General features: G+C 43.8%; 1 non-coding gene and 14 pseudogenes across 1 annotated transcript; all 15 read left to right on the top strand.

The window, feature by feature from the left end:
- Positions 1–279: 279 nt before the first annotated feature.
- On the top strand, positions 280–423 carry LOC149931184 (U2 spliceosomal RNA; annotated as a pseudogene).
- Positions 424–1,844: 1,421 nt separating this feature from the next.
- On the top strand, positions 1,845–2,024 carry LOC149931183 (U2 spliceosomal RNA; annotated as a pseudogene).
- Positions 2,025–3,090: 1,066 nt separating this feature from the next.
- Positions 3,091–3,234, top strand: LOC149931182 (U2 spliceosomal RNA; annotated as a pseudogene).
- Positions 3,235–4,666: 1,432 nt separating this feature from the next.
- On the top strand, positions 4,667–4,844 carry LOC149931181 (U2 spliceosomal RNA; annotated as a pseudogene).
- Positions 4,845–5,906: 1,062 nt separating this feature from the next.
- On the top strand, positions 5,907–6,074 carry LOC149931180 (U2 spliceosomal RNA; annotated as a pseudogene).
- Positions 6,075–7,714: 1,640 nt separating this feature from the next.
- On the top strand, positions 7,715–7,894 carry LOC149931179 (U2 spliceosomal RNA; annotated as a pseudogene).
- Positions 7,895–8,958: 1,064 nt separating this feature from the next.
- On the top strand, positions 8,959–9,061 carry LOC149931178 (U2 spliceosomal RNA; annotated as a pseudogene).
- Positions 9,062–10,660: 1,599 nt separating this feature from the next.
- Positions 10,661–10,840, top strand: LOC149931177 (U2 spliceosomal RNA; annotated as a pseudogene).
- A 1,076-nt stretch (positions 10,841–11,916) lies between these two features.
- On the top strand, positions 11,917–12,046 carry LOC149931176 (U2 spliceosomal RNA; annotated as a pseudogene).
- A 1,497-nt stretch (positions 12,047–13,543) lies between these two features.
- LOC149931175 (U2 spliceosomal RNA) lies at positions 13,544–13,721 on the top strand (annotated as a pseudogene).
- Positions 13,722–14,815: 1,094 nt separating this feature from the next.
- LOC149931174 (U2 spliceosomal RNA) lies at positions 14,816–14,983 on the top strand (annotated as a pseudogene).
- Positions 14,984–16,625: 1,642 nt separating this feature from the next.
- Positions 16,626–16,805, top strand: LOC149931173 (U2 spliceosomal RNA; annotated as a pseudogene).
- Positions 16,806–17,856: 1,051 nt separating this feature from the next.
- LOC149931172 (U2 spliceosomal RNA) lies at positions 17,857–18,015 on the top strand (annotated as a pseudogene).
- A 1,783-nt stretch (positions 18,016–19,798) lies between these two features.
- On the top strand, positions 19,799–19,989 carry LOC149931171 (U2 spliceosomal RNA). The gene has a single exon (XR_016476535.1). It is a non-coding gene; the product is annotated as a U2 spliceosomal RNA (small nuclear RNA).
- A 1,071-nt stretch (positions 19,990–21,060) lies between these two features.
- LOC149931170 (U2 spliceosomal RNA) lies at positions 21,061–21,163 on the top strand (annotated as a pseudogene).
- The last annotated feature ends 1,397 nt before the right edge of the window (positions 21,164–22,560 follow it).

Below are 22,560 nucleotides of genomic sequence, written 5' to 3'. Positions count from 1 at the left end.
TCCCTCCCAAGAAATGACCCCACTCGACGCGGCTTACCGTCGTTGATGGGTCGAGAACCAATGTATTCCACGTGATATTACCGTTGACGGCTGAAAACGCTCGATGGCCGTCGATCTTTTTGTTTGAAATCAAGAAGTTGCCTTCTTTGGTCAGACGTGATGGTTATACACGCTGTCATCTCCAGCCACGAGCAATCTGCTTAAACATAATTATGAAATATATGAATGCTCAATCTCACTCTTTTTCTTTTTCAACCACCAAAGCCCCCTTTGCCGGTTATCGCTTCTCGGCCTTTTGGCTAAGATCAAAGTGTAGTATCTGTTCCCAGCTATTTCGCTGAAATCTTGGCCGAAAGGCCGTTAAGCGACGTTTACGCTTCTCAGCCTGTTCCTGCGATGCTGACTTACCTGCCGGTACTCTGACGTCTCTGTTCCTGTTCCTGTTTCTGCCGCTGCTGTTTCCGGTTCCTCTGCTGGTCCTGTTTCCGCTGCTGTTCCTGGTCCTGGTCCTGCTGACACTTACCTGTCGCTGCTGATCCTGGTCTCCACGCTGTATCCTGACTTGGCTGTTTCCTGCCACTGCTGCTTGACGCTGTTCCTTCCTGGGACTTGCCTTCATCCGACGATCCTCCCATAGCCATCATGGCTATGGAGGTGAAAAAACGCACTGCTCACCTTCAGGTCGACGCTGGATTCCTGGACGTCGCTCGGACCTTCCACGATAAGCTCGGCAGTGACTGCCTTGACACGCTACAACCTCTTGGTAAAGACAAGTTTTTAATAACTTTTACAACCCTGGCCTTCCTGCAACAGGCTCTCTCCTACAATGACCTCGTTATCAACGATAAACCTTGCCGACTCACCAGCGTCGAAGATGACGGCGTCTGGGTTACCATAAAAAACCTACCTCGCTGGATCCAATGGGACTCTGTCCTCACCACCATGAGACAGTATGGAACCATTAAAGCTCACCGTCTGGACGAGTACCCTCAACTGAAAGGACTCAAAAATGGAGACAGATCGGTAAAAATTAAAATTGAGAAACAAATACCCAATGTTGTTTTTTTTGGGCGTAGCCGAGCGCTAGTATATTACCAAGGGGTCGTGAAGAAGTGTTTCTTCTGCGACCAGGAGGGACATACGGCGTCCGCATGCGAGGCAAAAAAGGCCAGAAAGGAAGCAACCGAGAGGTCCGAGCACGTCCAGGAAGGGGAAAGCTTGGAAACCCAAGAAAAGATTGTGGCACCCAAGGAGCAAGAGCTCGCAACGGTATCAGCGGAATTGGCGGACCCACCCAGCGACCACCAGGAACCCCAGCCCAAGAAACGCAGCAACAGTACATATGTCCATCCGCAACAACTAGAGAAATTAAAGAACTATTCACAGGCAGAACTACGAGATTTTAGGGAATTCCTCGAGACTACCGAAACAATAGGCGACCGCAGGAAACAAGTGTATTTCGCGCTGATGAACAAGGAACAGGAAAAATTCTCCAAAAGACGAATGACCAACTCTCCAGGGAAATCAATAAAGAAAGGCAAGACAGAAGACGTTGAGAAGACATTCGCTAGCGCCACCAAAACCACACCGGAGCAAGATCTTTACGCAGATTACGTTACATACTGAATTTTTTAATTTTACTCAAATGTTTTAAAACCTGAAAAAATAGAAAAAAAGAAAACAAATACTTACCTTGATCGTATATGAACTTGGACACTCCTAGAAATTAGAAAATGTAAATACTTGATTTTTTTAGCTTATCCGACTTTGTTCGCGCTAATTTAACTAATTAAAAACGCGAACAAATATAACAAATGTAAAAATGTAAATATGTAAAATCAAACGAAGCTTTTAATAAACAATTAAAAGTATCTGTTCTTATCAGCTTAATATCTGATACGGGTCCCATCGGGGCCCAAGATATTAAACTTATTTTTGGACGGCGGCGGAGAGGTCGGAGCTTGCTCCACCTCCGCCACGGGTTGGCCTGGTATTGCAGTTCTTCCAGGATCGGCCCACCTCGCTCAATGAATCTAAAATCAAACACCATTTATATATATATATATATATATATATATATATATATATTCCTGACGTCATAAGAGGGAAAGTCGTCATTGGCTAGTCATCATTTTGAAGATTCGGACGGATTTGTTTTGTAATTTTTACCTTAATTGTCGTACGTTACCAACGGTATGATTTTTTTAAGTCACTTTCGTTACTAACAGGAGACATGATTAGGAGTTCACAGCCGGCCGCTTTTCGACATTCGCGTTGGCAACACGTCTTCCCCTTTAAAAAAAAATTACCCCCTCCCAAACCATGGTAACTCCGTTCTCGAAACGGACACCATATAAGTTATTTACATCGAGTTACCTAGCGAGGATTGCGGTACTATCGCTGTAGAAATAGGGGACTGTTAAAAGCGGGATGGTTTGGAAAAAACGAGTTTTTGTGTTGCTGATGCCGGGGCGCGTACTACGCGGCAACCACGGTCAATTCGTAGTGCCATATCTCATGACACTTCTCTACAGCTATTCTGGTAAGCGTGCAGGAGGAAACTCCGTATGATCATGATCTTACTTTTTCTAATTATCGATTAAGCACGGTTCCATGTTGCCACTTATTAAAAAAAGACCCAGAGAAAACCGAAGATAAATTATCGCCTTGGCGAACTAGTTAGAAACAGCGTAAAAGAAAATATTTAACAATACACAAATTTTATTAAAAAGACTAAAATACCGCGTTAATGGAAAAAAAGAGGGATAGAGGAAGAGAGCAGCCACCGGCACGCCGTGTTCCCCGGTGGTCTCCCTCCCAAGAAATGACCCCACTCGACGCGGCTTACCGTCGTTGATGGGTCGAGAACCAATGTATTCCACGTGATATTACCGTTGACGGCTGAAAACGCTCGATGGCCGTCGATCTTTTTGTTTGAAATCAAGAAGTTGCCTTCTTTGGTCAGACGTGATGGTTATACACGCTGTCATCTCCAGCCACGAGCAATCTGCTTAAACATATTTATGAAATATATGAATGCTCAATCTCACTCTTTTTCTTTTTCAACCACCAAAGCCCCCTTTGCCGGTTATCGCTTCTCGGCCTTTTGGCTAAGATCAAAGTGTAGTATCTGTTCCCAGCTATTTCGCTGAAATCTTGGCCGAAAGGCCGTCAAGCGACGTTTACGCTTCTCAGCCTGTTCCTGCGATGCTGACTTACCTGCCGGTACCCTGACGTCTCTGTTCCTGTTCCTGCTTCTGAAGCTACCGCTGCTGTTTCCGGTTCCTCTGCTGTTCCTGAATCCGCTGCTGTTCCTGGTCCTGCTGACACTTACCTGTCGCTGCTGTTCCTGGTCACTACGCCGTATCCTGACTTGGCTGATACCTGCCATTACTAATAGACGCCGTTCCTTCTTGGAACTTACCTCCACCTGACGACCTCTCCACAGCCTGTATGGCTGCTGAGGTGAAAAAGCGGACTGCCCGACTCGAAGTCGACGCTGGCTTCCTAGATGTCGCTCGAGCCTTCCTCGAAAAACTCGGAGACGAATCCATCGAAACACTACAACCTGTTGGTAAGGAGTCTTTCCTACTTACCTTCACTACCATGGCTTTCCTTCAGCAAGCGGTCTCCTATGGAGAAATAACAATCGGTAACAAGCCCTGTAGAGTCACCAGCGTAGAAGAGGACGGCGTCTGGTTGACGATAAAAAATTTACCTCCATGGATCCAATGGGACGCAATACTGACCAACCTTCGACAATACGGAGAAATAAAAGCACATCGATTAGAAGAATACAAAGAGCTTAAAGGGATCAAGAATGGCGACCGAGCGGTTAAAATAAAAATGAACCAAACTATACCAAATGTGCTGTACTTCGGACGTAGCCGGGCCCTCGTATACTATACTGGGGTTGCGAAGAAATGCTTTTATTGTGAGCAGGAGGGGCACGTTGCCTCTAACTGCGTAAAAAAGATACCCCAGATGACCGAGAAGACAAAAACCGGAACCAAAGACGACTTACCCAAAGATCCTGAAATAACCAGAAGCTCAACACCTACACTTACCAACGCCACCACTCACGACGATAACCTGAAAGAAAAACAAGAAAAACGAACAAGCCAAATACCCATACTTACCTCTGCCAACGAATCAAAAAGCTCTGAAGAGAGCTGGTCACTAACATCACCAGAACCATCCAAGAAAAACGCAGAACCTACAGTCCCGACCAGTCAATACGCCGACGCTCTGAAATCTCCACCACATAAGGAACCTGAACCTGAACCTGAACCAGAAGTGGCAATTTATGCCCGCTATTGGGATTTTGATGTTATGACGAAATCCGAAATTGAAGATTTCTGCCGGCGCGCTAAAGCATTAACCTCCAAGAAAAAGCTAATCATGGACTGGCGGGATAACACTCTAGTGATGGCCGAGAGAACCCTCCATAATCGCTCCAAAAGAAGTCAAAGTCCCCTAGATGTAAGAGACCCTAAGAAAGGGAAAAATATTTCATAAAATTTAACTTTTAAATTTTTGACTTAGCTTCCAGCTCGTTTTTAAATTTTCCAATGTAAATTTTTATTTTAACGAATGTTCGCGTTAACTTAAATAATTAAAACCGCGAACAATAATGTCATATATGTATATAGTTTGTATCAAAACGACCTTTTAATAAACTATTAAAAGTATCTGTTCTTATCAGCTTAATATCTGATACGGGTCCCATCGGGGCCCAAGATATTAAACTTATTTTTGGACGGCGGCGGAGAGGTCGGAGCTTGCTCCACCTCCGCCACGGGTTGGCCTGGTATTGCAGTTCTTCCAGGATCGGCCCACCTCGCTCAATGAATCTAAAATCAAACACCATTTATATATATATATATATATATATATATATATATTCCTGACGTCATAAGAGGGAAAGTCGTCATTGGCTAGTCATCATTTTGAAGATTCGGACGGATTTGTTTTGTAATTTTTACCTTAATTGTCGTACGTTACCAACGGTATGATTTTTTTAAGTCACTTTCGTTACTAACAGGAGACATGATTAGGAGTTCACAGCCGGCCGCTTTTCGACATTCGCGTTGGCAACACGTCTTCCCCTTTAAAAAAAAATTACCCCCTCCCAAACCATGGTAACTCCGTTCTCGAAACGGACACCATATAAGTTATTTACATCGAGTTACCTAGCGAGGATTGCGGTACTATCGCTGTAGAAATAGGGGACTGTTAAAAGCGGGATGGTTTGGAAAAAACGAGTTTTTGTGTTGCTGATGCCGGGGCGCGTACTACGCGGCAACCACGGTCAATTCGTAGTGCCATATCTCATGACACTTCTCTACAGCTATTCTGGTAAGCGTGCAGGAGGAAACTCCGTATGATCATGATCTTACTTTTTCTAATTATCGATTAAGCACGGTTCCATGTTGCCACTTATTAAAAAAAGACCCAGAGAAAACCGAAGATAAATTATCGCCTTGGCGAACTAGTTAGAAACAGCGTAAAAGAAAATATTTAACAATACACAAATTTTATTAAAAAGACTAAAATACCGCGTTAATGGAAAAAAAGAGGGATAGAGGAAGAGAGCAGCCACCGGCACGCCGTGTTCCCCGGTGGTCTCCCTCCCAAGAAATGACCCCACTCGACGCGGCTTACCGTCGTTGATGGGTCGAGAACCAATGTATTCCACGTGATATTACCGTTGACGGCTGAAAACGCTCGATGGCCGTCGATCTTTTTGTTTGAAATCAAGAAGTTGCCTTCTTTGGTCAGACGTGATGGTTATACACGCTGTCATCTCCAGCCACGAGCAATCTGCTTAAACATATTTATGAAATATATGAATGCTCAATCTCACTCTTTTTCTTTTTCAACCACCAAAGCCCCCTTTGCCGGTTATCGCTTCTCGGCCTTTTGGCTAAGATCAAAGTGTAGTATCTGTTTTCAATAGTGCTATACCGAGATCTTAGTCGGGGGGCGAGAAGTGTTTCTACGCCTTTAAAGGCGAGTGTTCCTGCCTTGCCGCATGAGTTGTTCCAGTGCCGATCCATTCTGCTGCTATCCTGACGCTGTTCCTGAAAGTACTTACCTGGTACTTACCTGCCGTTCCTGCTGACGTGCTCCATCGACGCTGCTCCTGCTTGGGGCTTCTCTCACCAGACGACACTCTCCTAGCCTGAAATGGCTACGGAGGAGAAAAAAAGAACGGCTCGGCTGGAAGTCGATGCCGGCTTCCTAGACGTGGCTCAGACCATCTACGACCACCTTGGACCTAAGAGTATAGATACTCTACAACCTATGGGTAAAGAAATTTACTTGATAACGTTTACGACCCTGGCCTTTCTCCAGCAAGCACTCTCCTGTGATGACCTAAAAACGAATGGAAAAAAATGGAAACTTACCTCAATGGATGATGAAGGGATTTGGATTACAGTCAAGAACCTACCAAAGTGGATCCAATGGGATGCAGTTATCAGTACCCTCCGACAGTATGGTAACGTTAAAACCTACCGCTTCGATGAATATCCCCAGCTGAAAGGTGTAAAAAACGGAGACCGTTCGGTCAAAATCATAATGGAAAAATCGATTCCCAACGTTTTGTTTTTCGGGCGTAGCCGCGCATTAGTTTACTATCGAGGCGTAGTAAAAAAATGTTTCTTTTGTGAAGAAGAAGGTCACATGGCTTCATCCTGTGAAAAAAAGAAGTCACCACAAGCAGAAAGACACCCAATTCAGCTTGAGGGCCAGGGTCTGTCTCCGAACCTCGAGCCCGAGAACGTCCAGACGCCATTAGCCGATGACAACCCGACAGCAATATCAAAACCGCAGAATGTAGCCGACTCCAGTAAACCTGACCAAGAGGCCGAGGTCGCCAACCTAGAAGAAAATCAAGTAAACCAACCAAGTAAACCACAAATACTTACCACATCTGACGACTCCAGAGGCTCTGAAGAGAGCTGGACGTTGATGTCACCGGAACCTTCCAACAAGAACGCAGCACCTCCAGTCCAAACCAGCCAATACTCCGATGCCCTGAAAAATCCGCCACAACCTAACGAACCTGAAAATAAACCTGAAGCACCAAACAGTGAACCTAATCATACCGACTCCGAGACTAGCGACAACGAGACCACTACAACTACCGGGCCCAGGTGGGATCCAACTACCTGGACGAATGTTACGAGACCCGACCTTACAAAACTTACCAGAACGGAGCTTCAAATCCTCCACAAGCGTGTTGCAATGGAACCTTCCTCACATTGCAACCAGATGAACATAAGCCTCGACAGTTTCCAAGAGGAGATTGAAGAGCTCCTCAACAGCTACTCCAAACGTAGAAGAAGCACCACTCCCGTAAAAACATCAAAAAAAGGGAAACCTTCTCGGTAAAATTTAATTTTAAATTTTTAACTTTAACTATACTTATTTTTATGCGCAACATTGTTTACTCAACCCGTAATGTTTTCTTTTTTTTTAAACCTGAAAAAAAAAATGGAAATAAATTAATTATATACCTAGGATCTATAACAAAAAAGTATACTTACCTTGCTTGATTATGAACGTGGACACCCCTAGAAAGTTTAAATATTAATACTTATGTAAATACTTGTTTTTTTAGGTTTATCCGACTTGTTCGCGATAATTTAATTAATTAAAACGCGAACAAATATAACAAATGTACAAATGTAAATATGTAAAATCAAACGAAGCTTTTAATAAACAATTAAAAGTATCTGTTCTTATCAGCTTAATATCTGATACGGGTCCCATCGGGGCCCAAGATATTAAACTTATTTTTGGACGGCGGCGGAGAGGTCGGAGCTTGCTCCACCTCCGCCACGGGTTGGCCTGGTATTGCAGTTCTTCCAGGATCGGCCCACCTCGCTCAATGAATCTAAAATCAAACACCATTTATATATATATATATATATATATATATATATATATATTCCTGACGTCATAAGAGGGAAAGTCGTCATTGGCTAGTCATCATTTTGAAGATTCGGACGGATTTGTTTTGTAATTTTTACCTTAATTGTCGTACGTTACCAACGGTATGATTTTTTTAAGTCACTTTCGTTACTAACAGGAGACATGATTAGGAGTTCACAGCCGGCCGCTTTTCGACATTCGCGTTGGCAACACGTCTCCCCCTTTAAAAAAAATTACCCCCTCCCAAACCATGGTAACTCCGTTCTCGAAACGGACACCATATAAGTTATTTACATCGAGTTACCTAGCGAGGATTGCGGTACTATCGCTGTAGAAATAGGGGACTGTTAAAAGCGGGATGGTTTGGAAAAAACGAGTTTTTGTGTTGCTGATGCCGGGGCGCGTACTACGCGGCAACCACGGTCAATTCGTAGTGCCATATCTCATGACACTTCTCTACAGCTGTTCTGGTAAGCGTGCAGGAGGAAACTCCGTATGATTATGATCTTACTTTTTCTAATTATCGATTAAGCACGGTTCATGTTGCCACTTATTAAAAAAAGACCCAGAGAAAACCGAAGATAAATTATCGCCTTGGCGAACTAGTTAGAAACAGCGTAAAAGAAAATATTTAAAAATACACAAATTTTATTAAAAAGACTCAAATACCGCGTTAATGGAAAACAAGAGGGAGAGAGGAAGAGAGCAGCCACCGGCACGCCGTGTTCCCCGGTGGTCTCCCTCCCAAGAAATGACCCCACTCGACGCGGCTTACCGTCGTTGATGGGTCGAGAACCAATGTATTCCACGTGATATTACCGTTGACGGCTGAAAACGCTCGATGGCCGTCGATCTTTTTGTTTGAAATCAAGAAGTTGCCTTCTTTGGTCAGACGTGATGGTTATACACGCTGTCATCTCCAGCCACGAGCAATCTGCTTAAACATAATTATGAAATATATGAATGCTCAATCTCACTCTTTTTCTTTTTCAACCACCAAAGCCCCCTTTGCCGGTTATCGCTTCTCGGCCTTTTGGCTAAGATCAAAGTGTAGTATCTGTTCCCAGCTATTTCGCTGAAATCTTGGCCGAAAGGCCGTTAAGCGAGTTTCCCAGCTATACAGCTAGTTCCTGCGATGCTGACTTACCTGCCGGTATCCTGACGTTCCTGTTCCTGTTCCTGCTTCTGAAGCTGCCGCTGCTGTTTCCGGTTCCTCTGCTGTTCCTGATTCCGCTGCTGCTCCTGGTCCTGGTCCTGCCGAGACTTACCTGTCGCTGCTGTTCCTGGTCACTACGCCGTATCCTGACTTGGCTGACTCCTGCCATTACCTTTTGACGCCGTTCCTTCTTGGGACTTACCTTCAACCGACGACCTTTCCACAGCCTTAATGGCTGCAGAGGTAAAAAAACGGACTGCCCGGCTTGAAGTCGACGCCGGATTCCTGGACGTCGCTCGGACCTTCTACGATAAACTTGGACCTCAGTGCTTGGAGACTCTTCAACCTGTGGGTAAAAATTGCTTCTTACTTACCTTTACCACTCTGGCCTTCCTCCAGCAAGCTGTCTCCTATGGGGAGTTAGTTATAAATGGAAAACCCTGCACGATAACCAGCATCGACGACGACGGTGTCTGGTTAACCATCAAGAACCTGCCCTCCTGGATCCAATGGGACGCCATACTAACAACTCTCAGACACTACGGAACCATCAAAGCTCACAGACTAGACGAATACCCCGAACTAAAAGGACTAAAAAACGGCGACCGCTCTGTAAAAATAATCATGTCTAAAACCATCCCTAATGTTCTCTTTTTTGGCCGAAGCAGGGCATTAGTCTACTACACAGGGGTCGTAAAAAAATGTTTTTTTTGCGACCAAGAAGGCCACAACTCCTCGACTTGTGAAGCAAAACGAGCTAAGCAAGAAGAGCGGAATCAACCCATGGAGGAAGGTCAGAAAGAGTCTCCAAAGGAAAAACCCGAGCACGTCCAGGAGACAGTCGACAACACTTCAGCTAAGGAGCAATTACCCATAGCAAAAGCGGCAACATCGCAGGGAACACCACCAAGCGACCACCAGGAATCCCAGCCCACGAATCGTTACGACACTCTGCATGCCACTCCGAAAGAACTAGAGATCTTAAAGAACTATTCACAAAAGGAACTACAAGGATACACGAAATACATCGAGACAACTGACGCTATAACAGACAGGAGGAGGCAGATGTTGTTAACACTCATCAGCAAGGAACAAGAAAAATTTTCGAAACGACGCTTGACCAATTCTCCAGGAAAATCAGCTAAGAAAGGAAAGACCCAGAACGAGGAGAAGAAGTCATTCGCCAGCGCCAAAAGCACACCCGAACAAGATATATATGCAGAATACGTAACATACTGAATTTTGCACATATGTTTCTAATACACTTTTAATATATTTTTTTAAAATGTATTTTAGTGTATTATTCACATATTTTATTCGTCACCTTTAAATTTTAAAATTAAGTTTTTTATCTCGATTATTTCTTAGTGTTTTGTTTTAAAGTTTTTAACTTTACATAACTCTCACTGTTTAAACCCTGCAAAAAAGAAAAAAATAATTATATGCTTAATAACTATACTTACCTTGATCGACTATGAACTTGACTTTTGTTCGCGATAATTTAATTAAGTAAAACGCGAACAAATACAACAAACGTAAACATGTAAAAACTGTAAAATTAACGAAGCTTTTAATAAACAATTAAAAGTATCTGTTCTTATCAGCTTAATATCTGATACGGGTCCCATCGGGGCCCAAGATAATAAACTTATTTTTGGACGGCGGCGGAGAGGTCGGAGCTTGCTCCACCTCCGCCACGGGTTGGCCTGGTATTGCAGTTCTTCCAGGATCGGCCCACCTCGCTCAATGAATCTAAAATCAAACACCATTTATATATATATATATATATATATATATATATATATATATATATATATATTCCTGACGTCATAAGAGGGAAAGTCGTCATTGGCTAGTAGATCATTTTGAAGATTCGGACGGATTTGTTTTGTAATTTTTACCTTAATTGTCGTACGTTACCAACGGTATGATTTTTTTAAGTCACTTTCGTTACTAACAGGAGACATGATTAGGAGTTCACAGCCGGCCGCTTTTCGACATTCGCGTTGGCAACACGTCTTCCCCTTTAAAAAAAATTACCCCCTCCCAAACCATGGTAACTCCGTTCTCGAAACGGACACCATATAAGTTATTTACATCGAGTTACCTAGCGAGGATTGCGGTACTATCGCTGTAGAAATAGGGGACTGTTAAAAGCGGGATGGTTTGGAAAAAACGAGTTTTTGTGTTGCTGATGCCGGGGCGCGTACTACGCGGCAACCACGGTCAATTCGTAGTGCCATATCTCATGACACTTCTCTACAGCTGTTCTGGTAAGCGTGCAGGAGGAAACTCCGTATGATTATGATCTTACTTTTTCTAATTATCGATTAAGCACGGTTCATGTTGCCACTTATTAAAAAAAGACCCAGAGAAAACCGAAGATAAATTATCGCCTTGGTGAACTAGTTAGAAACAGCGTAAAAGAAAATATTTAAAAATACACAAATTTTATTAAAAAGACTCAAATACCGCGTTAATGGAAAACAAGAGGGAGAGAGGAAGAGAGCAGCCACCGGCACGCCGTGTTCCCCGGTGGTCTCCCTCCCAAGAAATGACCCCACTCGACGCGGCTTACCGTCGTTGATGGGTCGAGAACCAATGTATTCCACGTGATATTACCGTTGACGGCTGAAAACGTCGATGGCCGTCGATCTTTTTGTTTGAAATCAAGAAGTTGCCTTCTTTGGTCAGACGTGATGGTTATACACGCTGTCATCTCCAGCCACGAGCAATCTGCTTAAACATAATTATGAAATATATGAATGCTCAATCTCACTCTTTTTCTTTTTCAACCACCAAAGCCCCCTTTGCCGGTTATCGCTTCTCGGCCTTTTGGCTAAGATCAAAGTGTAGTATCTGTTCCCAGCTATTTCGCTGAAATCTTGGCCGAAAGGCCGTTAAGCGACGTATACGCTTCTCAGCCTGTTCCTGTGATGATGACTTACCTGCCGGTTTCCTGACGTGCCTGTTCCTGTTCCTGCTTCCGAAGCTGCCGCTGCTGTTCCTGGTTCCGTTGCTGATCCTGGTTCCGCTGCTGTTCCTGGTCCTGGTTCCGCTGCTATTTACCTGTCGCTGCTGTTCCGGACGTCTACGCTGTATCCTGACCTGGCTGGCTTTTGCCATTGCTACTTGACGCTGTTCCTTCCTGGGACCTAAATTCACCTGACGATCTCTCCATAGCCAGGATGGCTATGGAGGTGAGAAAACGAACTGCTCGACTGGACGTCGTCGCCGGCTTCCTGGAAGTCGCTCAGGCTTTCCACGAGAAGCTCGGTCCTGAATCCATCGAGACGTTGCAACCTGTTGGTAAGGAGGCATTCTTACTTACCTTCGCAACCCTTGCCTTTCTACAGCAAGCGGTCTCTTACGGAGAACTAACAATCGGCAACAAGACCTGCAGAGTCACCAGCGTCGAGGATGATGGCGTCTGGCTGACGATCAAGAATTTACCACCATGGATCCAATGGGACGCCATATTGACAACCCTACGTCAGTACGGCGAAATAAAGGCTCATCGTTTAGATGAATATAAAGAACTAAAAGGAGTTAAAAATGGAGACAGAGCGGTAAAAATACGAATAACTCAAACTATACCTAATGTCCTTTATTTCGGCCGCAGTCGGGCTCTGGTCTACTATCCCGGCGTTTCAAAGAAATGCTTCTTCTGTGACCAGGAGGGGCACTTTGCCTCTGCCTGTGTCGCAAAGAAGGAAAAGACGGCAGACAAGCCGGTAGCCAAAAAAGACTTACCCAAAGATCCTGAACCACACCGAAGTTCCACATCTGCTCTTGCCAACGCCACCACACTAGAAAACAACCTGGAAGAAAATCAAGAACCCCAAACCAGCAAATCACCCATACTTACCGCATCCGACGACTCCAAAAGCTCTGAAGAGAGCTGGACTTTAACATCACCAGAACCATACAAGAGAAACGCAGAACCTCCAGTTCAAACAAGCCAATACGCCGACGCCTTGAAATCTCCACCACATCACGATGACCTAGAACCCGAAAGCGAACCCGAATCCATTGATTCCGACAACAACTCAAGACCCCGATTTAATCCATCACAGTGGAATTATACCGATCCGTCACAACTACATTTACATCTATTGAGGAAATCCGAACTTCAAGCCCTTCTTGCAAAAATCAACTCCAGAGCACCCTCACGTTCACCAGTCCTAACCAAACGAGCAGAAGACCAAGCGGCACAAATCATCGAACTTTTAAAAAACTATCCAAAGAGACGACGTAGTAAAACTCCAGAAAAAGAAGTGAAAAAAGGCAAAAATATGTTTTAAATTTAATTTTTAAATTTTCACATAGTTCTTCACTCGATTTTTTTACAATGTTTATTTTTATCTTTTAACGACTGTTCGCGCTAATTTAAATTAAGTTAAAACGCGAACAAATAACTTGAATGTAATTTTTGTAACGAAACGAATCTTTTAATAAACTATTAAAAGTATCTGTTCTTATCAGCTTAATATCTGATACGGGTCCCATCGGGGCCCAAGATATTAAACTTATTTTTGGACGGCGGCGGAGAGGTCGGAGCTTGCTCCACCTCCGCCACGGGTTGGCCTGGTATTGCAGTTCTTCCAGGATCGGCCCACCTCGCTCAATGAATCTAAAATCAAACACCATTTATATATATATATATATATATATATATATATATATATATATATATATATATATATATATATATATATTCCTGACGTCATAAGAGGGAAAGTCGTCATTGGCTAGTAGATCATTTTGAAGATTCGGACGGATTTGTTTTGTAATTTTTACCTTAATTGTCGTACGTTACCAACGGTATGATTTTTTTAAGTCACTTTCGTTACTAACAGGAGACATGATTAGGAGTTCACAGCCGGCTGCTTTTCGACATTCGCGTTGGCAACACGTCTTCCCCTTTAAAAAAATTACCCCCTCCCAAACCATGGTAACTCCGTTCTCGAAACGGACACCATATAATTTATTTACATCGAGTTACCTAGCGAGGATTGCGGTACTATCGCTGTAGAAATAGGGGACTGTTAAAAGCGGGATGGTTTGGAAAAAACGAGTTTTTGTGTTGCTGATGCCGGGGCGCGTACTACGCGGCAACCACGGTCAATTCGTAGTGCCATATCTCATGACACTTCTCTACAGCTGTTCTGGTAAGCGTGCAGGAGGAAACTCCGTATGATTATGATCTTACTTTTTCTAATTATCGATTAAGCACGGTTCATGCTGCCACTTATTAAAAAAAGACCCAGAGAAAACCGAAGATAAATTATCGCCTTGGCGAACTAGTTAGAAACAGCGTAAAAGAAAATATTTAAAAATACACAAATTTTACTAAAAAGACTCAAATACCGCGTTAATGGAAAACAAGAGGGAGAGAGGAAGAGAGCAGCCACCGACACGCCGTGTTCCCCGGTGGTCTCCCTCCCAAGAAATGACCCCACTCGACGCGGCTTACCGTCGTTGATGGGTCGAGAACCAATGTATTCCACGTGATATTACCGTTGACGGCTGAAAACGCTCGATGGCCGTAAATCTTTTTGTTTGAAATCAAGAAGTTGCCTTCTTTGGTCAGACGTGATGGTTATACACGCTGTCATCTCCAGCCACGAGCAATCTGCTTAAACATAATTATGAAATATATGAATGCTCAATCTCACTCTTTTTCTTTTTCAACCACCAAAGCCCCCTTTGCCGGTTATCGCTTCTCGGCCTTTTGGCTAAGATCAAAGTGTAGTATCTGTTTTCAATAGTGCTATACCGAGATCTTAGTCGGGGGGCGAGAAGTGTTTCTACGCCTTTAAAGGCGAGTGTTCCTGCCTTGCCGCATGAGTTGTTCCAGTGCCGATCCATTCTGCTGCTATCCTGACGCTGTTCCTGAAAGTACTTACCTGGTACTTACCTGCCGTTCCTGCTGACGTGCTCCATCGACGCTGCTCCTGCTTGGGGCTTCTCTCACCAGACGACACTCTCCTAGCCTGAAATGGCTACGGAGGAGAAAAAAAGAACGGCTCGGCTGGAAGTCGATGCCGGCTTCCTAGACGTGGCTCAGACCATCTACGACCACCTTGGACCTAAGAGTATAGATACTCTACAACCTATGGGTAAAGAAATTTACTTGATAACGTTTACGACCCTGGCCTTTCTCCAGCAAGCACTCTCCTGTGATGACCTAAAAACGAATGGAAAAAAATGGAAACTTACCTCAATGGATGATGAAGGGATTTGGATTACAGTCAAGAACCTACCAAAGTGGATCCAATGGGATGCAGTTATCAGTACCCTCCGACAGTATGGTAACGTTAAAACCTATCGCTTCGATGAATATCCCCAGCTGAAAGGTGTAAAAAACGGAGACCGTTCGGTCAAAATCATAATGGAAAAATCGATTCCCAACGTTTTGTTTTTCGGGCGTAGCCGCGCATTAGTTTACTATCGAGGCGTAGTAAAAAAATGTTTCTTTTGTGAAGAAGAAGGTCACATGGCTTCATCCTGTGAAAAAAAGAAGTCACCACAAGCAGAAAGACACCCAATTCAGCTTGAGGGCCAGGGTCTGTCTCCGAACCTCGAGCCCGAGAACGTCCAGACGCCATTAGCCGATGACAACCCGACAGCAATATCAAAACCGCAGAATGTAGCCGACTCCAGTAAACCTGACCAAGAGGCCGAGGTCGCCAACCTAGAAGAAAATCAAGTAAACCAACCAAGTAAACCACAAATACTTACCACATCTGACGACTCCAGAGGCTCTGAAGAGAGCTGGACGTTGATGTCACCGGAACCTTCCAACAAGAACGCAGCACCTCCAGTCCAAACCAGCCAATACTCCGATGCCCTGAAAAATCCGCCACAACCTAACGAACCTGAAAATAAACCTGAAGCACCAAACAGTGAACCTAATCATACCGACTCCGAGACTAGCGACAACGAGACCACTACAACTACCGGGCCCAGGTGGGATCCAACTACCTGGACGAATGTTACGAGACCCGACCTTACAAAACTTACCAGAACGGAGCTTCAAATCCTCCACAAGCGTGTTGCAATGGAACCTTCCTCACATTGCAACCAGATGAACATAAGCCTCGACAGTTTCCAAGAGGAGATTGAAGAGCTCCTCAACAGCTACTCCAAACGTAGAAGAAGCACCACTCCCGTAAAAACATCAAAAAAAGGGAAACCTTCTCGGTAAAATTTAATTTTAAATTTTGAACTTTAACTATACTTATTTTTATGCGCAACATTGTTTACTCAACCCGTAATGTTTTCTTTTTTTTTTAAACCTGAAAAAAAAAATGGAAATAAATTAATTATATACCTAGGATCTATAACAAAAAAAGTATACTTACCTTGCTTGATTATGAACGTGGACACCCCTAGAAAGTTTAAATATTAATACTTATGTAAATACTTGTTTTTTTAGGTTTATCCGACTTGTTCGCGATAATTTAATTAATTAAAACGCGAACAAATATAACAAATGTACAAATGTAAATATGTAAAATCAAACGAAGCTTTTAATAAACAATTAAAAGTATCTGTTCTTATCAGCTTAATATCTGATACGGGTCCCATCGGGGCCCAAGATATTAAACTTATTTTTGGACGGCGGCGGAGAGGTCGGAGCTTGCTCCACCTCCGCCACGGGTTGGCCTGGTATTGCAGTTCTTCCAGGATCGGCCCACCTCGCTCAATGAATCTAAAATCAAACACCATTTATATATATATATATATATATATTCCTGACGTCATAAGAGGGAAAGTCGTCATTGGCTAGTAGATCATTTTGAAGATTCGGACGGATTTGTTTTGTAATTTTTACCTTAATTGTCGTACGTTACTAACGGTATGATTTTTTTAAGTCACTTTCGTTACTAACAGGAGACATGATTAGGAGTTCACAGCCGGCCGCTTTTCGACATTCGCGTTGGCAACACGTCTTCCCCTTTAAAAAAAATTACCCCCTCCCAAACCATGGTAACTCCGTTCTCGAAACGGACACCAAATAAGTTATTTACATCGAGTTACCTAGCGAGGATTGCGGTACTATCGCTGTAGAAATAGGGGACTGTTAAAAGCGGGATGGTTTGGAAAAAACGAGTTTTTGTGTTGCTGATGCCGGGGCGCGTACTACGCGGCAACCACGGTCAATTCGTAGTGCCATATCTCATGACACTTCTCTACAGCTGTTCTGGTAAGCGTGCAGGAGGAAACTCCGTATGATTATGATCTTACTTTTTCTAATTATCGATTAAGCACGGTTCATGTTGCCACTTATTAAAAAAAGACCCAGAGAAAACCGAAGATAAATTATCGCCTTGGCGAACTAGTTAGAAACAGCGTAAAAGAAAATATTTAAAAATACACAAATTTTATTAAAAAGACTCAAATACCGCGTTAATGGAAAACAATAGGGAGAGAGGAAGAGAGCAGCCACCGGCACGCCGTGTTCCCCGGTGGTCTCCCTCCCAAGAAATGACCCCACTCGACGCGGCTTACCGTCGTTGATGGGTCGAGAACCAATGTATTCCACGTGATATTACCGTTGACGGCTGAAAACGCTCGATGGCCGTCGATCTTTTTGTTTGAAATCAAGAAGTTGCCTTCTTTGGTCAGACGTGATGGTTATACACGCTGTCATCTCCAGCCACGAGCAATCTGCTTAAACATAATTATGAAATATATGAATGCTCAATCTCACTCTTTTTCTTTTTCAACCACCAAAGCCCCCTTTGCCGGTTATCGCTTCTCGGCCTTTTGGCTAAGATCAAAGTGTAGTATCTGTTTCCTATATCAGTTCTATACCGCGATCTTAGTCTAAGCCGAGAAGTGTTTATACGCCTTTAAGGCGAGTTATACGTGCCTGCTCGTCTACCTGCCAAGCTGATTCGGCATTCTACACCGACCCAGTTCCTGTGCCAGTTGAAGTTCCTGTTCCTGCTCCTGCGTTCCAGTCGCTGTTTGGTTCACCCCAGCGGTTCCTGAGTATCCGGTTTCCGCTTCGGCGGTCACCACCATCGTCGCCATGCCTGCCGTGTCGTCGCTGCCGTGTAAACCACAGTCCGAGCCTTCGTCCTCCAAGAAGGCCACGGCAAGAATCAAGTTCGACGGGGTCAATGTAGAAGATTTGGCTGTAGCTCTTTTCGACTGCATTGGCCCCAAGAGTATCACCGTCTTCCAGATGATTGGAAAAGCGGAATGCCAGATCACCTTTAAAGATGCTTTCTGCTATCAGAAGGCTGTGGATGCCGGCATTATTGTCGGTGACAAGCACCTCAACATCGTTGGAGTCGCCGATCCGGTTACGCAGATAACAATCAAGGATGCTCCCAGCTGGTGGGAGCTACCCTTTCTGAAATCTGCCTTAAAGAATTATTGTGAGGTACTCTCAGAAACATGGGAAACATTTCAAAAAGGCCCGTTAAAAGACGTCCGCAATGGAAATCGGCGGCTAGAAGTAAAGATCAAGAGTCCAATCCCGAACCTGATGACCATCAGCGGGCATCGCATCCAACTTGTCTATCAAGGTGTCCAGCGAATGTGTTTTTACTGCCGTAAAGACAGTCATCAGGTTCGGGATTGCCCGAAGAAGAAAAAGAAAAAGGCGCAATCAGCTCCAGAAGATTCGGACATCCAAGGGCATATTCCAGCCCCCGAAGACACTGGCAACTTACGAAACTCGACCCCAGCACCACTGGCAGAACGGGAAACCGCTACCGATGCTGCTGACCATCAAGAACAGATGGACGAATCTATACCAGAAGTAGGGTGTTTTGAGGGGGGTGAAGATGGCTGGAGTCTCTCTTCGCCAAAGTCTTCCCTTAAAGCATCTGAATTGCCAAAAATGTCTAACGGCTACGCAAACGCTGTGAAGACTCCGCCACAGCGCACACCCGTTCCAGAGTCATCTCCCAACTCGAAACACCCAGTATACGAGAGTCCGATCTACGAACGAGATTGGCAGTTTGCAGAAATGACCGATTGCGAAATAGAGAACTTTTGCCAGCGTGCAGGAAACTTTGTCACGGAGTCACCTGAGCTACTCAGATGGCGTGAAGAATTCTTAACTGAGGCACGTCAAACTTTGCAGACTCGCAGGAAACGAGTACAGACTTCCCCATCAGGAACATTTACCAAAAAAGGGAAAAAATAGGCCCTTATGGTGATATGTAAATATGTTTTTAAATTACTTTCTTAGTTTTAAATACGCTTTTATTGTAAATTTTAACTTTACAATTTTAAAAGTTATTTTTATATATATTTTAAAAGATTATTGTATGCTTAATATGAATAACTCACCTGATACGTACCGCGGAACCTGTTTACCCTGTAAAAGAAAATTTAAAAATTATTTAGAACCTATTGTTAAAAAAAAAACTTACCTGATATACTTACCTTGAAAACTGTAGAACCTGAAAAACAAAAAGAAAAAATTAGAATTGTATGCTTAAATTTAAATTAATTTATAGGATACTAATACCTGAAGTAAATTATATTTACTTACCTTCACTCGACTTGTAGATAACTGTAAATAGTATTGTAAATTATCGCGTCTAATTTTATTTTTGGAACGACAAGTATTTTTACGCTCGTTTAGCGCTTTGACTGATGTATGCAACAATCCATTTTTTGTTTAATACAGTGTTCGCGATAATTTAAATTTTTTAATAACGCGGACACTTGTAACCTTGACAACGAATTTTAAATAAACAAATTCAGTATCTGTTCTTATCAGCTTAATATCTGATACGGGTCCCATCGGGGCCCAAGATATTAAACTTATTTTTGGACGGCGGCGGAGAGGTCGGAGCTTGCTCCACCTCCGCCACGGGTTGGCCTGGTATTGCAGTTCTTCCAGGATCGGCCCACCTCGCTCAATGAATCTAAAATCAAACACCATTTATATATATATATATATATATATATATATATATATATATATATTCCTGACGTCATAAGAGGGAAAGTCGTCATTGGCTAGTAGATCATTTTGAAGATTCGGACGGATTTGTTTTGTAATTTTTACCTTAATTGTCGTACGTTACCAACGGTATGATTTTTTTAAGTCACTTTCGTTACTAACAGGAGACATGATTAGGAGTTCACAGCCGGCCGCTTTTCGACATTCGCGTTGGCAACACGTCTTCCCCTTTAAAAAAAATTACCCCCTCCCAAACCATGGTAACTCCGTTCTCGAAACGGACACCATATAAGTTATTTACATCGAGTTACCTAGCGAGGATTGCGGTACTATCGCTGTAGAAATAGGGGACTGTTAAAAGCGGGATGGTTTGGAAAAAACGAGTTTTTGTGTTGCTGATGCCGGGGCGCGTACTACGCGGCAACCACGGTCAATTCGTAGTGCCATATCTCATGACACTTCTCTACAGCTGTTCTGGTAAGCGTGCAGGAGGAAACTCCGTATGATTATGATCTTACTTTTTCTAATTATCGATTAAGCACGGTTCATGTTGCCACTTATTAAAAAAAGACCCAGAGAAAACCGAAGATAAATTATCGCCTTGGCGAACTAGTTAGAAACAGCGTAAAAGAAAATATTTAAAAATACACAAATTTTATTAAAAAGACTCAAATACCGCGTTAATGGAAAACAAGAGGGAGAGAGGAAGAGAGCAGCCACCGGCACGCCGTGTTCCCCGGTGGTCTCCCTCCCAAGAAATGACCCCACTCGACGCGGCTTACCGTCGTTGATGGGTCGAGAACCAATGTATTCCACGTGATATTACCGTTGACGGCTGAAAACGCTCGATGGCCGTCGATCTTTTTGTTTGAAATCAAGAAGTTGCCTTCTTTGGTCAGACGTGATGGTTATACACGCTGTCATCTCCAGCCACGAGCAATCTGCTTAAACATAATTATGAAATATATGAATGCTCAATCTCACTCTTTTTCTTTTTCAACCACCAAAGCCCCCTTTGCCGGTTATCGCTTCTCGGCCTTTTGGCTAAGATCAAAGTGTAGTATCTGTTCCCAGCTATTTCGCTGAAATCTTGGCCGAAAGGCCGATAAGCGAGTTCTCCAGCTATACAGCTAGTTCCTGCGATGCTGACTTACCTGCCGGTATCCTGACGTTCCTGTTCCTGTTCCTGCTTCTGAAGCTGCCGCTGCTGTTTCCGGTTCCTCTGCTGTTCCTGATTCCGCTGCTGTTTCCGGTTCCTCTGCTGTTCCTGATTCCGCTGCTGTTCCTGGTCCTGGTCCTGCTGACACTTACCTGTCGCTGCTGTTCCTGGTCACTACGACGTATCCTGACTTGGCTGATTCCTGCCATCACTTTTGGACGCCGTTCCTCCTTGGGACTTACCTTCAACTGACGACCTCTAAACAGCCTTAATGGCTGCTGAGGTAAAAAAACGGACTGCCCGGCTCGAAGTCGACGCCGGATTCCTGGACGTCGCTCGGACCTTTTACGAAAAACTCGGACCACAGTGCTTGGAGACTCTTCAACCTGTTGGTAAACAATGTTATTTACTTACCTTTACCACTCTGGCCTTCCTCCAGCAAGCCGTCTCCTACGGGGAACTAACTATCAATGACAAACCCTGCCGAATTACCAGCATCGACGACGACGGTGTCTGGCTAACAATTAAGAACCTGCCCTCCTGGATTCAGTGGGACGCCATACTAACCACTCTACGACAATACGGAACCATAAAAGCCCACCGACTAGATGAATACCCCGAACTTAAAGGATTAAAAAACGGCGACCGCTCTGTAAAAATCATCATGACTAAAACTATTCCTAATGTCCTCTTTTTTGGCCGTAGCAGGGCATTAGTATATTATTCAGGGGTCGTAAAAAAATGCTTTTTTTGCGACCAAGAAGGCCATAACACCTCGACATGTCAACTCAAACGAGACAAACAAGCAGAACAAAACCAACCCAAGGAGGAAGGTCAGAAAGAGTCTCCAAAGGAACAGCCCGAGCGCGTCCAGGAGTCACTCAACAGTACTTCTGCTACGGAACAAGTGCCCATAGCAGAATCGGCAACATCACAAGGAGCACCACCAAGCGACCACCAGGTATCTCAGTCCGAGGATCCGAACAGCGACCTCTACATCAGCCCGGAAAATTTGGAAAGCGTCAGGAAATACTCCCAGACACAACTTAAAGGATTCATTGAATACCTGCGGACTACCGACGAATATAGCGACGAGAGGAGGCAGGTTTTTCTCGCGCTCGCCAACCAGGAACAAGAAAAATTTTCAAAAAAACGTATGCTCAACTCTCCAGGAAAGGCAACTAAGAAGGGAAAGACGCAAAACGAAGAGAAAAAGACATTCGCCAGCGCCACCAAAAACATACCTGAGAAGGATCTATATACTGAATACGTAACATACTAAATCTTTTTATGGCAACTTATTAATTTTAACTACGTGCAAAATTCTTTTATATTCATTTACTTTTGTTTACAATTTTTATCTGG

This window comes from Leiobunum rupestre, chromosome 9, assembly GCF_980474605.1.
Source record: "Leiobunum rupestre chromosome 9, qqLeiRupe1.1.hap1, whole genome shotgun sequence".
Lineage (NCBI taxonomy): Eukaryota > Metazoa > Arthropoda > Arachnida > Opiliones > Sclerosomatidae > Leiobunum > Leiobunum rupestre.
The sequence above is the reverse complement of the archived record's forward strand: the minus strand, read 5'-3'. Positions and strand labels throughout refer to the sequence as shown.